At 39.8% G+C, this 14,491-nt stretch overlaps 1 protein-coding gene across 5 annotated transcripts in view; it reads left to right on the top strand.

The window, feature by feature from the left end:
• Window positions 1-3,362: 3,362 nt before the first annotated feature.
• The window catches only part of WWP1 (WW domain containing E3 ubiquitin protein ligase 1), a 140,829-nt gene continuing 129,700 nt past the window's right edge, over window positions 3,363-14,491 (top strand). For 3 of the 5 annotated variants that reach the window (XM_086695789.1, XM_086695785.1, XM_086695784.1), the window contains exon 1: window positions 3,364-3,500. The gene's annotated coding sequence lies outside the window, so the exon portion shown is untranslated. Of the gene's footprint in view, window positions 3,501-14,491 lie in introns of all 5 variants that reach the window. The other 2 variants (XM_086695787.1, XM_086695786.1) reach the window with 2 other exon arrangements.

Raw genomic sequence — 14,491 nt, 5'->3', positions numbered from 1 at the left:
GAGAGACAGAGCATGAGCAGGAGAGGGGCAGAGAGAGAGGGAGACACAGAATCCAAAGCAGGCTCCAGGCTCTGAACTGTCAACACAGAGCCTGACGTGGGGCCTGAACTCACAAGCTGCAAGATCATGACCTGAGCTGAAGTTGGATGCTTAACTGACTGTGCTACCCAGGTGCCCCGAGTCTCTATTTTATAAAGGCAGGCATATCAATAAATTTGTGGGCATATTTTAAAATAATAATGGTTGGAGAAGGATTCTTTAACAAACAAGCTAGGGAAGATCACAGAGAAAATAAAAAATACATCATCATTCCATAATACATCTGAAAGGATTAAATTATTTAATGAAAAAACTGAAATTATCAAACAAGTAGAAAAATATAAAGATAGATGAATGATATGATCTAAGGATGAGAAAGGACTCGTGAAGCAACAAATAATAGAACAAAACAAATATGGAAAAGGTCAATCGTTTTATCTGGGATCAATATCTGCATACATATAAGTTGCCTTTTTGTGAATACCCCAGTAAGAAAATGAACAATGGACTAACAGTAGGATACATATTTACACATATGAAAATATACTGTCATGACTTTGGCACAGCGAAGGACAATCATATACTCTCAAGCAGTGCTTTGGGAAAATTGATAATAACAATGTAACAACAGTAATTTATTATGTGCCACAAAATTTTAGGTATTTAATTTGTAGCAATTCATTTGCTTTTTACTACATCACATAGCATTATACCAATTTTCTGGTTAAGGCACTGTCAGATGAAGGAATTTGGCCAAATCTCATAGTTTGTAGGTGGCAGCAAAATTGACTTATCCAATTGTCAGTAGGCATGGTGCTTCAGGATTGCCATACTTTAGGGGCCCATAAAAATGTTTTATTTTCTTTTAAAATCAGAAAGAAAAAAAATGAATGGTTAGGTTGAATAAAATGTTTTAATGTATAATATTAATGTTATTAATATGTTTGTCATTATATCAATGTAGTTATGAATGTAATTTTTGATATTGCTTTATGGAGGAAGAGGTCCACAAAGACCCATGGAAGTCTGAATGTGGCCTTCCTGGGTGGCAGAAATGCATTTTGATCCCAGGCAATGTGACACCCAAACCTATGTTCTTTCTGGAAGGCAACTTGCCAATGTGTTTCAAAAGGGCTAAAAGTGTTCACACATTTGATTACTTTTAAGGGTTTAAACTAAGAGTAAGTAAGGACAAAGACAATGATTTATTTAAAAAATTTTTTTAATGTTTATTTTTGAAAGAGAGACAGAGCGTGAGTAGGGGAGGGGCAGAAAGACAGGAGACACAGAATCTGAAGCAGGCTCCAGGCTCTGAGCTGTCAGCACAGAGCCCTACGTGGGGGTCAAACTCACAAACTGTGAGATCATGACCTGAGCTGAAGTTGGACACTTAATCAACTGAGCCACCCAGGTGCCCTAAAGACAATGATTTATAAAAAGATACTTATTTATAATAGTATTCATTTGAAACCAAAGAAATGTTGAATAATGAAAAGCTGGTTCAATATTGGCTATCAATTTAGGGGCCTAGGTGACTGTTAGGAGCTTCTGAATGGAAGTAAACCAAGGGGAAACTAAGACTCAGGGGAGCTGAACATGAGAGAGTAGAGCAGGAAGTGGAAGGAGGTCTATAGGCATCCTGGAGATGGAGTGCAGACCTCTGCTGAGTATGTGTATGTAGTATCAGAGATTGCACTTGTAAGCATGTTCCTGAATTTATTTTTAAAGGGATTAGACAAGCAAAATGGTGAGGAAAAGGTTAGAAGAATCAGTACTCATTACAGCAGAGATCAGTGAACACAATCAGGAAACTCTGAAGATAGAGCTCTGAACCCCAAAGACAGAGGAACCAAGCATGCAAGAGTAAAGAGGCCTTAAAGATCATGTTAATTTTTCTCTTGAAAGCTCTGAAGAGCCAATGAAAGATTTTAAACAGTGAAGTGACATGTTCAGATGTATATTTTAGAATAATCATAGTGGATTATTGTACATTGAACCCTGGTAGGAATTCAGTGTGTAGAAACTGATGGAATGGAGAGGAAGAGAATGTACATTCATTCAATCAAGAGTTATTCAATCCTACAATTGTTCATGGGGTGTTGATGTTGTTCTTGGTATACAATTCTTTTAAAAGCTTAATTAGGATGGAAGAAGAGAGTGAACTAGAAACAGGTTTTAAAGTCAAGGAAAAATTTACAACAGAAAATACTTAAAACATGATCATGCTGAGGGGGTCACAGAAAGGAGCAGACAGTAAAGAGGTTTGCTTTGGAGAGGAGCAGGGATACCCAGCTTTTTAGACAGAAGGAAAACTAATAAGCTTTGGTGTGGATGTAGGTAATTTGTGGGGTTTGGGTGAGGAAATCAAGCAAAAATTGTAGAAACCCGTGCTCAAAGGCCTTTATTATTTCTTAAGTAGAAGACCAGGTCATCTGGTGAGTAATGTGGTCACCACTGACTTCTATTTGCAGGGTGGCCTTTCTTCTAAATGCAATACACTGTACCAACATCGCTCCTCCGGACTAGTTGATTCGTTTGTATAAATGGGAATAATAGACACTTTTCCATGGTATTGCTGTGTGAATTTGTTGCATTGACACACGCACTTGCTTAGTATTGATTTATCTTTGTACTCATACTGGAGTAGGGGGAGTGAATGTTTTGATTACTCATAAAAATAAAGTAAAAGTCTTCCAGTATGATCATCTAATCTGTTAAATGCAATATTTACTCTTGCAATGGGTTCTAAGTCAGATACTGAGGTCAAGGAGTATAATTGCTGTAAAGCATTCAACAAAAGAACGCCAGTGTCCCGAGGACTTAACTTGAGGTCATTCACGGGTTCTGCCCTGAACCGGAAAGTCAGGTCAGCAGCACCTACCTCTAGTTTAGAACAGGCTCTTCCCAAATCTCAGCGGCAGCCCCGCCCCTTCCACAGGTTCGGGCCCCGCCCCCCTCTCCCATTGGCTGGCCCTCTACCTCTTCTCGACCGCTCCAAAGACCCGGAGGAGCGGAGTTTTCCAAAAGCATCATCAGGGCGCCCTCGCTGCGCATGCTCGCGGGAAGCCGGATTCCGCGTCCGGAGTTGGAGGTTTTAGGCGGCCGCGGCGCAGCGCGCTGTGTGGGGCCGGCGGGGAGGCGCGCGCTCGCGGCGCGGCGCCGGCGACGCGAGCACGCGGCGCGCTCTTGAGGAGGGAGGTGTGGGGTCTGCTGGGGGTGGCGCGTGGCCGGGGTGGGGGTGGGGGGAGGGTCGGGTGTCGGCGAGCACGGCGAGCGGGTTCCCAGTGGCTGCAGGCGGCCTGGGCTGCCGGGGCCGACGCCTGGGTGGCTGTTGCCGCCGCCGCCGCCGCGCCTGCTGCGAGATGGCGATCTTGGGTGCGGAAGGGTGAGGGCGCCCGCCGCTGGAGGAGGCGCCGCTGCTTTGGCCGCCCGACCGCCGGGAGCCGACAGCTTCGCGCCGGGTAAGGACGCTTCGGCAGGGGACTGGGGGTGCGGGCAGGGCGGGGGCGCGGGCCCAGAGCCTTCTCGGCGGTGCCGGTAGCCCGGTACTGGCAGCCCCGGGGCGGGACCCTCTGAGGGGCCGTCGGGGACGGTCCGCGCCGCCCTGGCTGCCTTCTCCAGCCCAGGGGCCGGGAGTTTTCTGGGGTGGGGTCACGGGTCTTGCCCCGAGTTGGCCTTGGCACAGGCCCGAGCTAATGATACTGGAGCGAAGTGTTTCCGTGACTCTGCAGCCGCGCTTCTCAAGCTTCCTTAGCCTTCTCAGCGTTCTACCTTCTTTTCCTTTGCTTAACACCTCTCCGAAAAACACCAGTGTATGGACTTACTGCCCGTGCCCTGACTTTCACCGCAATTCTGCCGTCCCAAACCAAGGACTCCCAGGCTTCGAACGTCTTTTAATGACGTGTTTTGTTTAGTTGTTTTTTTTTTTTTTTTTAAATCACTCCGGGTTCTTCACTGACTCTGCAGTACCCCCCCCCCAACACAACCCCCACCTCCACCTTTGTGACCCGGTAGATCCCAGTGACCTTGCAGTTTTTAGTAGTCCTTATCTGTGACTTGGACCGTCTTTCATCTTTAATTTTTTTTTTGTTTTTAATTTTGTAGTTTGCCCATTGCTTTTACAGCCCTTAAATGATCAGTCTTCTCTTTACTCCATCGTTTGGAGTTGAGCGTCCAATGCTCCCATAATTATATGAAACCTTCCTTACCAAAGACAAGTATCTATTATTTTGACATTTTTACTTTCCAGGTTAAAATATTTTCCAGGGGCTTGATATGGCTTTCTTTTTCTGCTTGGCAAGTTTTTATCTTTTTGTGTAGGCTAATGTGCAAGAAGATTTGAGTTTCTGCTTTAAAAAGCTATTGGTAATAGTGGAAAAGAATAATGTACAAAGTTATCTTTTATCCCCCTTTGGTTTTTTACCAGTTTTTTTTTTTACCAGGTTTTTTACCTGAAGTGCCTGGTGTGCAATGTTTGCGGATTTCTGCAAGAATTCATCCTGATGTATAAATCCACTTTACCTGTCTAAGTCTCTGTATTCTGCAAGCAAAATGCACCTTTTAAAAAACAAAGGCATTCTTTATTTGTGACTTGTTTTAGCCATTAAGTAGGTACGTAGCTGTGATTGGAAATGATCATTTTTCGTAAATAGTTAATATATTTTTTAAGTGAAACCTTAGTGACCAAGTGTTGGGAGCTACTCAAATTGAGAAGTGTAAAGTATGTGGAATAGTTACTTGATATGTAGCTTATTAATGTTTTCAAGTAGTCCTTTCCGTAAAATGCAAAACTGTTTATAAGATATCCAACACCAGGACTTAAAAAAGGTTATGTTTTTTGGAAGCCTGGTGTGATAAAGGATGTCGCAAGTAAGTTCTCTGCCTGCAAAGAGATAGTAATTTTTGCTGTTTACCCCATGAAGGCTGAAATTTCTTTTACTTCCTTGCATCTACTGCATGACTGTGTGAGGTATTAGGGGGAATGTAAAGGTGCGAATTATAGCAGTTTCTGCCTTCACAGACTAGTTAGGCAGGTAGGACTATACACAAATGCTCCATGTGTCTTTTAATACATAGCTAAATTTCATATGGAATTCAGATTGGGAGGGGGTAGAGCTCACATCATATTTAGCAAGGTGGGGTGAGAGATGTTAATTCATAGAGCCTTCAGGCTTCTGAAGTCTTTGTTTTGAAGGATGATTATGACTTTTGATAAGCTGAGAAAGGTAATCCAAGCAGAGAGAAGGGACTGCGAGAAAAGAGCACAGAGTTCATATATTTGCGGAGAGGCAAGTAATTCTATTTGGATGGAACATAAAGTATTTGTGCTAATGTAAAGGGTGATAAAAATTGAAGTAAAAGTTTGAACTAGTTTATGATTGCTTTTAATGCAAGGCTAATGACCTTGGATTTAGTAGGCAGGCATTGGGGGTTTAACAGATGATTTTTGAGTTGCGAATGAAATGATTAAACTTTTGTTTTTAGAGGATGAATTTGGCAGCAATGTGTAGTGTGAATTGAGGTAGATATCTGGAGGGAGAAAGACCTCTTGATTGCTGTGGTCATAAATAATAGGGGTATGAACTATGGCTGTCATAATAGTAATGGAAAGGAGGAAGGAAGTTGAATGGACAGAATTTGATGATGAGAGAGAAATGAAGAAAGTAAAAATAACTAAGATTCTGATCTAGGTTGGGAAAATACCATTTTGAGCAACATCTTTGGAAGCTTTATCTTTGGCAAACGTATGTTACTTTACAGCAGTTCTCAACCTTTTGATAATTACTAATCCTTGGTTAAACTAAAAAAATCTGGCCTGGAAAACTTCCATATGCACCTGTGCTTTGTGAATGTAATTTTATTTATTTATTTTAAATTATTTATTTATTTTTTTTAACATTTATTTATTTTTGAGACACAGAGAGAGAGAGAGAGAACATGAACAGGGGAGGGTCAGAGAAAGAGGGAGACACAGAATCTGAAACAGGCTCCAGGCTCCGAGCTGTCAGCACAGAGCCCGACGCAGGGCTCGAACCCACAGACCGCGAGATCATGACCTGAGCCGAAGTCGGACGCTTAACCGACTGAGCCACTCAGGTGCCCCTGTGAATGTAATTTTAGAGAAGTCCATGAACCTGAACTCACCTGAAGCTTATCCATGGAACCTGTGGGTCAATGGGTTGGGCTAGGAGCAACTCTCAGAATTAACTGCGGCTTTTAAAACCATTGAATCTTCAAATTCTTTCATTTACTGATAACCCTTACTATAGAGACTTACCTCATATACACTTATGTATATATCTCTTTACATTTGTGTTGTGGTTTATGGCTTACAAAGAATTTGACTATGCTGTGTTATTTGCTATTATATAACGACAAATTAACCCAAGGGGTTAAATGATTTGCCCTAAGTGTTTCAGTTAGTATAAAGTGGAATCAGCAGCTGATTGACACTGATGGTTTTCTTTCTTGTTAGATGTATGATTTAGCATTAGTTGCATATAGTTACTGCCTTTAAGTGACCTCATCAGTAAGACTAAATGATCCTGGAGGTTCCTTCTGGTTTTTAACCTTCTGTGATTCTCGGGTCTTTGATTTTCATTGAACTGTCTGTACCCTTCTTGTTTTCCATGTTCAGGAGAGCTAGTGAGACAGAATGAATGGGGTGTATGGAGAGCAGCAGATAGCAATATCAGACCAGTCATTTACTTTTTAATTTCCTTTGTATCTCAGTTTGGGTTTGTGGATAGGGGAAGGTAAATGAAATAAGAAACCTTAAGAATTTTTATCTTTATTCTGTTTTCTGTATTCAGGTATGCCTTACTTAAGAATACTCATTTTACCTCATTCATGAAGCCTTATCAAGTGAAAATAGAAACTTTACAAAAGAAGTGTGGGGTCCTACTCAGTGCATTTTTTCATTTTTTAAGTTGCTAACTCTTCCTAGTATGGTTAAAGCATAATTTGATTAGTAAATAATTGACTTTTCTCCACCTATAAGATTATCTTCCTGGAAGGGAACCTGAACAAGTTATTATTTAGTGTCTTGCATAGCTCTAGAAACTTTGATTCCATAATTATTAGAAAGACTGGGGTCTTTTTTACCATTTCTATAAAAATATGATGTAATAACAAGTAGTGGAAAAAATAAATTGGCCTTTTTAGTGGTGTTGAAGGAAGTAGTTGCTAATACTTAATGGAGGAAAAATGTCTAGCAAAAGCACATACATAGATGATTTTTCTTCTCTGCTGGCATTAAGAAGAGTATCATATCTTACATTTGTATAGCATTTGACATTTTTCCATAATGGCTATATAGACTATCATTTGATTCTCATGACAGCTGAGCAGTAGATGTGTCAGGAGATAATTATTGCTTTTTAGATGAATACATTGATGCTCAAAGAAGTTAAAACATTTTTTCAAGTGTATGACTTGTAGGTAGCTAAAATTAGAACTAGAGCTAAAACTCATATTTTTGTTCCTAGGTCAGCAATTTTTTTTTCTTTTTTTTTTTTTTTTTTTGCACTAACTCTTCATCTACAATGAAAATTTAGCTGAAGGCTATATGTGAGGAGTTAGAATTTATCTGTTTGGAATCTGTGTTAAACTTTTGTACTATGTACATGTGAACTTGTCTACTTCCTTTGTGTTAAAATGGTAACCTCATAGCAGTGGCTGTTGTTGGGTAATTTTGAAATTTGTAAGTATTCATCACAAAATAGTTAACCTGTCAAGAAAAGAGCTAAAGTTGATTTTTTTTTCTGAAAAAGTACATTGGTGAAATATAAACATTAATTTCTTAAAATTTGATTTTTTCTCTTTCTTTTTTTTTTTTTTTTTTTTTTTTTTTTTGAGAGAGGGGTGCAAATGAGTGAGGGGCAGAGAGAGAGAAAATCCCAAGACTGGCAGAGAGAGAGAAGCAGGGCTCACCTGAAGCGGGGCTTGAGCTAATCTGATGTGGGGCTCGAACACATGAACCACAAGATCATGAACTGCAGACCATGACCTGAGCTGAAGTCACATGCTGAGCCAGCTGAGCCACCCAGGCGCCCCTGAAAATTTGATTTTAATTCAGCTGTTTTTACAGATGAAGTTTGTTCTTCCTTTATGAAAGCCCAGTTTCTGAAAATTTGTAGTTTTGGAGCATATAAATCAAGACGTGATTTCCCAAAGTGTCATGATGTTTCGTGATTTTTACTATTACATAAAAAGCTTTATCATTAAAAAAAGATTTGCCATTAAAGCTCTTGTATACACTTCAGATTCACATGATTAAGCAACTTTTGGAATATATTATGTGAAACCATATGCCAGATAATTCCTAAGTTAGAAGGAAAACTAACATTTGTCTTGACATTCCCTAAACCTATTGTTTATTCATAATACAGCCTATTATGTAACTATTACATGCCAGGTATTGTGCTGGGTGCTGGGGTACAGTGCTGAGAGGAAAAACATGAAGCCTGTACTCTTGGAACTCAGAGTTTAGTAGACTCACTAACATTAAGAAGGGCATAAGACTTTATCTTACGTGGTTGTGTGGATGTTTGGGACTATAATTCATTTCATCTCTCTCCTTTTCTCTGAGTTTTGAAAAAATTAGGTAAAAACACAAGGAACCGGGGGCTCCTGGGTGGCTCAGTCAGTTGAGTGTCTGACTTTGGCTCAGGTCATGATCTCACGGCTCATAAGTTTGAGCCCCATATCGGGCTCTGTGCTGACAGCTCAGAGCCTGGAGCCTGCTTCATATTCTGTGTCTCTCTCTCTCTCTGCCCCCTCCCATTCATGCTGTCTCTCTCTGTCTCTCAAAAATAAATAAACAGTAAAAAAAAAAAAAAATTATAAAAAACACAAGGAACCAGGTAAACATCATTTTGGTCATCTATTGCTGTGTGACAATCCTAAAACTAAGTGACTTAAAACAACCACCTTTTTTTTTTTAAATTTTTTTTTTAATGTTTTATTTATTTTTGAGACAGAGACAGCATGAGCAGGAGAGGGGCAGAGAGAGAGGGAGACACAGAATCCAAAGCAGGCTCTAGGCTCTGAGCTGTCAGCACAGAGCCCGACGCGGGGCTCGAACTCACAAACCGCGAGATCATGACCTGACCTGAAATCAGATGCTCAATGGACTGAGCCACCCAGGTGCCCCAGAACAACTTACCGTTTTACTATCCTGCACTGGACTTACTTGAGGATTTTGAGTTTTGCTGATGGCTACTCTAAAGGCTGCATTCAGCTGGCAGTTCAGCTGGGAGCTGGTCTTCTCTCTTTTTTTCTCTTAACTCTCTTTTTCTTCATGTTTCTCATAGTGTCAACCCCCCTCCCCCCCCCCCCCCCACGGCCTTTGCAGCAGTTTTGCTGGCCTTACATGGTGGCTTAGGACTCACAACAAGTGCAAAAGAAGAAGCAACCAGGCCTTCTTAAGGCATAGGCTTGAGATGAGCATAGCATCATTTCTGCCACCTCTGTTGATTAAAGCAATTCACGGGTCCAGCCCAGATTCAGGGGAAAGAGATGAGACAAGTATGTGAATCCCAGGATTGTACCAGACAGCTGTATTACACCAAAATGGGGCTTCTGGAAAACTGTTTATGAAACTGAGACTTAGGCTGCCTAGTACTTTCAGTACTAGGCCTGTCAGTGGGAAAATGGAGTCTGAAATGCAAAAACAATAGCATATTTGGCTTATTATACAAATGGAAATAGCTGGCAATATCCTTGGGTAGAAAAGAAAATTTTGGAACTCTGGGGTTTCACCCATAATGGGGCAGAATTGACTTGCTCTACTTGAGGGCAGTGGTGTCTAAAAAAGTGCAGAACCCAGAGCCCAGGCTGCTCCGAAGCAGTGATTTACCCAAGTCTCCCAAATTGGGTGAGACAAATGTCCCAGTCAGCACACTGTGCAGAGTGGGCTATGGTGGGCAGAGAGCCCTCCTCTTAGCCCTTGTGATTAGATGTGAGGCTTAACGGTAGCAGAGCTCCTTGGTGAGTCACTCTGGCCTTGACAAACCTTGAGCAACCTGGTGCCTCACAAATACTATTTTCTGTTTGCAGTGTCTTGGGGAAAGGTTAGGATGAGCCACTCTTCCTTGGATAGGAGTTGTTACAGTGGAGAGTATACACTTATAGAGACTGGGATGGGGCTTTTCTCTCATTCGGGAATGGTAAGACAGAAAGTAATGCTTTATCCTTTCTAGGAACAAGTAGACTCTGAGTGCTTAGCTGGGTTTTTCCTCACTTTATCTTCATTGCTTTATCAATTTATCTTAGTCTCAGTGGTATTTTCTTTTTTTTATAGTTCACGGTATCTACTGTATAACATTATGGCTAACAGTGGGATGAAGAAGATGAATGTTACATTATTATTACAGTATAGTTTCTGGATGGAATAATGAATCAATGTATTTCATTTAAAGAATTTAGGTAGATTTGAAGCATTTCATGTATACTGAGAAATGAACTGCATCCTAGTGTAAATAAATCTCTGCAAATTTCTGAAAATATTATGTTGGCTGTTGTGGGGAGGAGTTTGGTAATTGAATGTACTGAGAAACAATTTATATAAATAGGAAAGGGTAGAGCACAAAGAAGGGAACAGATAGAATTACCTTAAGGTGTTTCTCTATGACTCTTCAGGGTAGTTCAGAAATGTACTAGCATTAACAGAATTGTAGGTGTGATAGCTTTTTTAACTAATGAAAAAAGTTCTTTTGATAGCTGTTTAGTATACCCATAATTATGATTACATAGGGTGGGTGGAAGCAAACTGTTGAGTCCTGACTTGAAGTAGGATACTCCAGTCATATGTTAACCCCAGCTTGCCAAGTTGTACTATTTTTTGTGCTTAGTGTGGGAAGGAGAATTAGTTAAATGAACTTGCTCTGTATAAAGTAGGACATACTTTACCAAAGTAATAAACTAGATCGTGGCACTTCTAAAGTTTAAGAATTAAAGGCATTTTGGCATGTGTGTTAAGAACTGTAGCTTTAAAGTCAGGTGTAACTGACTTCTGTCAATGCTTTTTAATAGCATTGTTGCTTCAGTTTCTTCTGTAAAATGTAGTGAATATTTCTGTTACTGGATTTTTGTAAGGATTAATTGAGATAATGTTTGTAAAGCTGAAGGCTGGTCCGTGAGACATAAGCAGCTCTTAAGTCATTTTTATTGCTCTTCACAATTACTAATAAGCAAAATTCAAACAATCCACTTTTCTGTGAAGCACTCATTTCAACTCACAGATAGTTTAGGATTAGTTTTGGCATGAGCAGAGCAGTATGTCTGATCTTACCTTTTAACTTAAATAAGTTGCTAAAAGGTTAAGAATGAATCTGAGAAGGACACTGACTCAACATGGCTGGCAGTTTCTCAGTGGTGATGGTTTGGCTGCACAGTTTGGGAGCAAGAAATTGTTAATACCATCAATAGATGAATTACAGTATAGAACAGTGTTTATCGGTGCTCAGCCCCTTCATCAGAGTCATCTGGGGTATTTGTTAAACAAGATGTCTGAATACTTTGTGAGAACTATGGTATGGTCCTTGACAGTGGAGTTCAAGAATCTTCATTATTAACAAATGTCTCAGATGATTTTATACATATTAGTTTGAGAACTGCTGGTAGAGACTGAATCAGTAATTTGGGGGTTCTAGTGTTCTCAGAGACTGTTTTTAAAGCTACAGTGTTCAGTAAACACATGTATAATGTAAACAGAGAGCTTACCATCTGAACCTTTCAGATGTTTAAAGAGGCTTAAGATAATTGCCAATGACTTGATCCAAACAAACTATAGAAACCTGATACAGGGTGATTATGTAAGTAGTAGGCAGGAGAAGTACCCATGCAAGAAGCATCCATTAGGCTTCCTTGTTCAAAAAAACTTCCCCATGCTTCTACAAAAGAAGATACTCTTTTGAGTAAAGGTATTTCTTCTTGGGATGCCTGGGTAGCTCAGTCAGTTAAGAGTCTGACTCTTGATTTCAGCTCAGGTCATGATCTCATGGTTCTTGAGTTCAAGTCCTGCACTGGGCTCTATGCTGATGGTGCAGAGCCTGCTTGGCATTCTGTCTCTCCTTCTCTCTGCCTCTCACCTGCTTGTGCATTCTCTCTCTCTCTCTCTCTCTCTCTCTCTCTCTCTCTCCCTCCCTCCCTCCCTCCCTCCCTCCCCCCCTCCCCCTCCCCCTCCCTCCCTCCCTCTCAAAATAAATAAACTTAGAGATATTTCTTCTATAAAAATGCCTATGGAAACAGTTAAATTAGATATTGTAATTTTCAGATAGTCTGATTGCTTTTCATTTAGCGAAAATAACTCAAAATAGAGAGATTGAAGTATGCCTACTTTAGAATTTGGTCATTTGGGTAGAAAGTAGGTTGGATGAAGACCATAATCTATAATCTGTCTCTTGTGGGGAAAGCCATTGCTTAGCTTAAGGGTGTTGACTTGGGAAAAATGTTGTGAGAAAAGATTTAATTTTAAATCGTCAAGAAAAAAAAGTTGATGCTTATTTTCTCCAACTTTTGTTTAAGGCAGTGGTTTGAGACAGCCTGGGTCTATGTCACTTAAACCTTCCTCAGTCCTGTGACCATATCTGATAATGGAAGAGCAGCTCTTTAAGTTTGGGGTATTCCTGGAAAAACTTAACCTATGTTTATATTAACCATATTTTTATTGTGTTAGTGCATTTTGTGGTAAAAAAAAAACAAACATGCCAGACCCATGATTCTTTCTAAATTTGAGTGGAAAGGATTAGTTGGCATTTGTTTGAGGAACATACTGTTTTTGTGTTTGATTTCACTGACTTTGTGGCCAGTGCTTTGGAGAGAAAGACAACAATAAACTCATTTCTTGTCCTATGAGCTGTGAAATAATATTGTCAATATTTACATGTGAATACCCAGGATGGAAAATGTACATTATACTCCAGAATTTCATTGTTCTAAGTTAAAAGTTTTGGCAATTATAACTTGTTTAAACTTTTGTGTGATTTAATTTTCCTTTAAAGTGTTAGCTATTTAATTGGTTAGGCCTTAAAGTAAGACAAACTTAGATTTGAGTTTTCCAAATTCTTTTTTTTTTTTTTAAGTTTATTTATTTTGAGAGAGGGCACAAGCAGGTGAGGGGCAGAGAAGGAGAGACAGAATGCCAAGCAGGCTCTGTGCCATCAGCGCAGAGCTTGATGAGGGACTTGAACTCAAGAACTGTGAGATTATGACCTGAACCGAGATCTTGAGTCCTATGCTTAACCAACTGAGCCACCCAGGTGCCTCCCCTCTTTTTTTAATTTAATTTAATTTAATTTAATTTTATTTTATTTATTTTGAGAGAGAGCTTGTGGTGAAGGGACAGAGAGGGAAACAGAACCTCCAGTGTAGAGCTGACAAAGGGCTCGATTCCATAACCGACCCTGGGATCCAGGACCTGAGCTGAAATCAAGAAGAGTCAGATGCTTAACTTGCGGTTGTTATTGGCTAAGTGATCTTGGTCAAATTAACCTTGGATGAAGCCCTCATATTATCATATGTAAACTAGGTATTCATATGTAAAGTAGTAGTAATAATACCTAATTCATAGTTTTCTTGTGTGACTTAAAACTGGCACTTAGAAACAAGTAAATAGGATGGGTTCATAATACCTTGTTGATGACAGATAGGTTTCAGAATTTATATTTAATTTAGAATGGTAATGGACTCCATACACTATGTTAGGTAAAAACCCAGTGAAATATAGGGCAGTAGCCTCTACTTTCTTCAGCATTGTTTAAGTATGGATAAAATAATGGATGACCACACATCCAGTCAGATTTTGCTATTAAATGAGTCCAAGTCAGTTTAGTTTTTGATACCAAATGAGTTATGAAGTAGCTTTATGATTTTATAGTTTTCTGGGTTTTAGATTTGTGGATAAAGGACTGTGTCCCTGTATTTCTACTGTATTTTAAATTTTTTTTTTTTTTCAACGTTTATTTATTTTTGGGACAGAGAGAGACAGAGCATGAACGGGGGAGGGGCAGAGAGAGAGGGAGACACAGAATCGGAAACAGGCTCCAGGCTCTGAGCCATCAGCCCAGAGCCCGATGCGGGGCTCGAACTCACGGACCGCGAGATCGTGACCTGGTTGAAGTCGGACACTCAACCAACTGCGCCACCCAGGCGCCCCTCTACTGTATTTTAAACATGAGAAGACTTACATTATTCTAAGAGTAAAGTTTTAGCTGTTTAGTTGATTTTCTCATTTTGGAAAGTTTCTGTGTATTTTAGATTCTGGTATTTTTCTCTAAGAGTGAGAATATCTGATGGAAGTTTATACTTAGCAGCCTGCTTTAAAATTCTTAGGAAGAGTAATAGTAAATTAACATTGTGTGTCAGTTACTTGAGTAGCTTTAGAAATCCTGAAATTGTGTATTTATAACAAAAATTTACCATTATTTCTCGAGTGGTTAAATGTAATTTT

Source organism: Puma concolor, chromosome F2, assembly GCF_028749965.1.
Source record: "Puma concolor isolate L17-30 chromosome F2, mPumCon1.1.hap2, whole genome shotgun sequence".
NCBI classification, from domain to species: domain Eukaryota; kingdom Metazoa; phylum Chordata; class Mammalia; order Carnivora; family Felidae; genus Puma; species Puma concolor.
The sequence above is the reverse complement of the archived record's forward strand: the minus strand, read 5'-3'. Positions and strand labels throughout refer to the sequence as shown.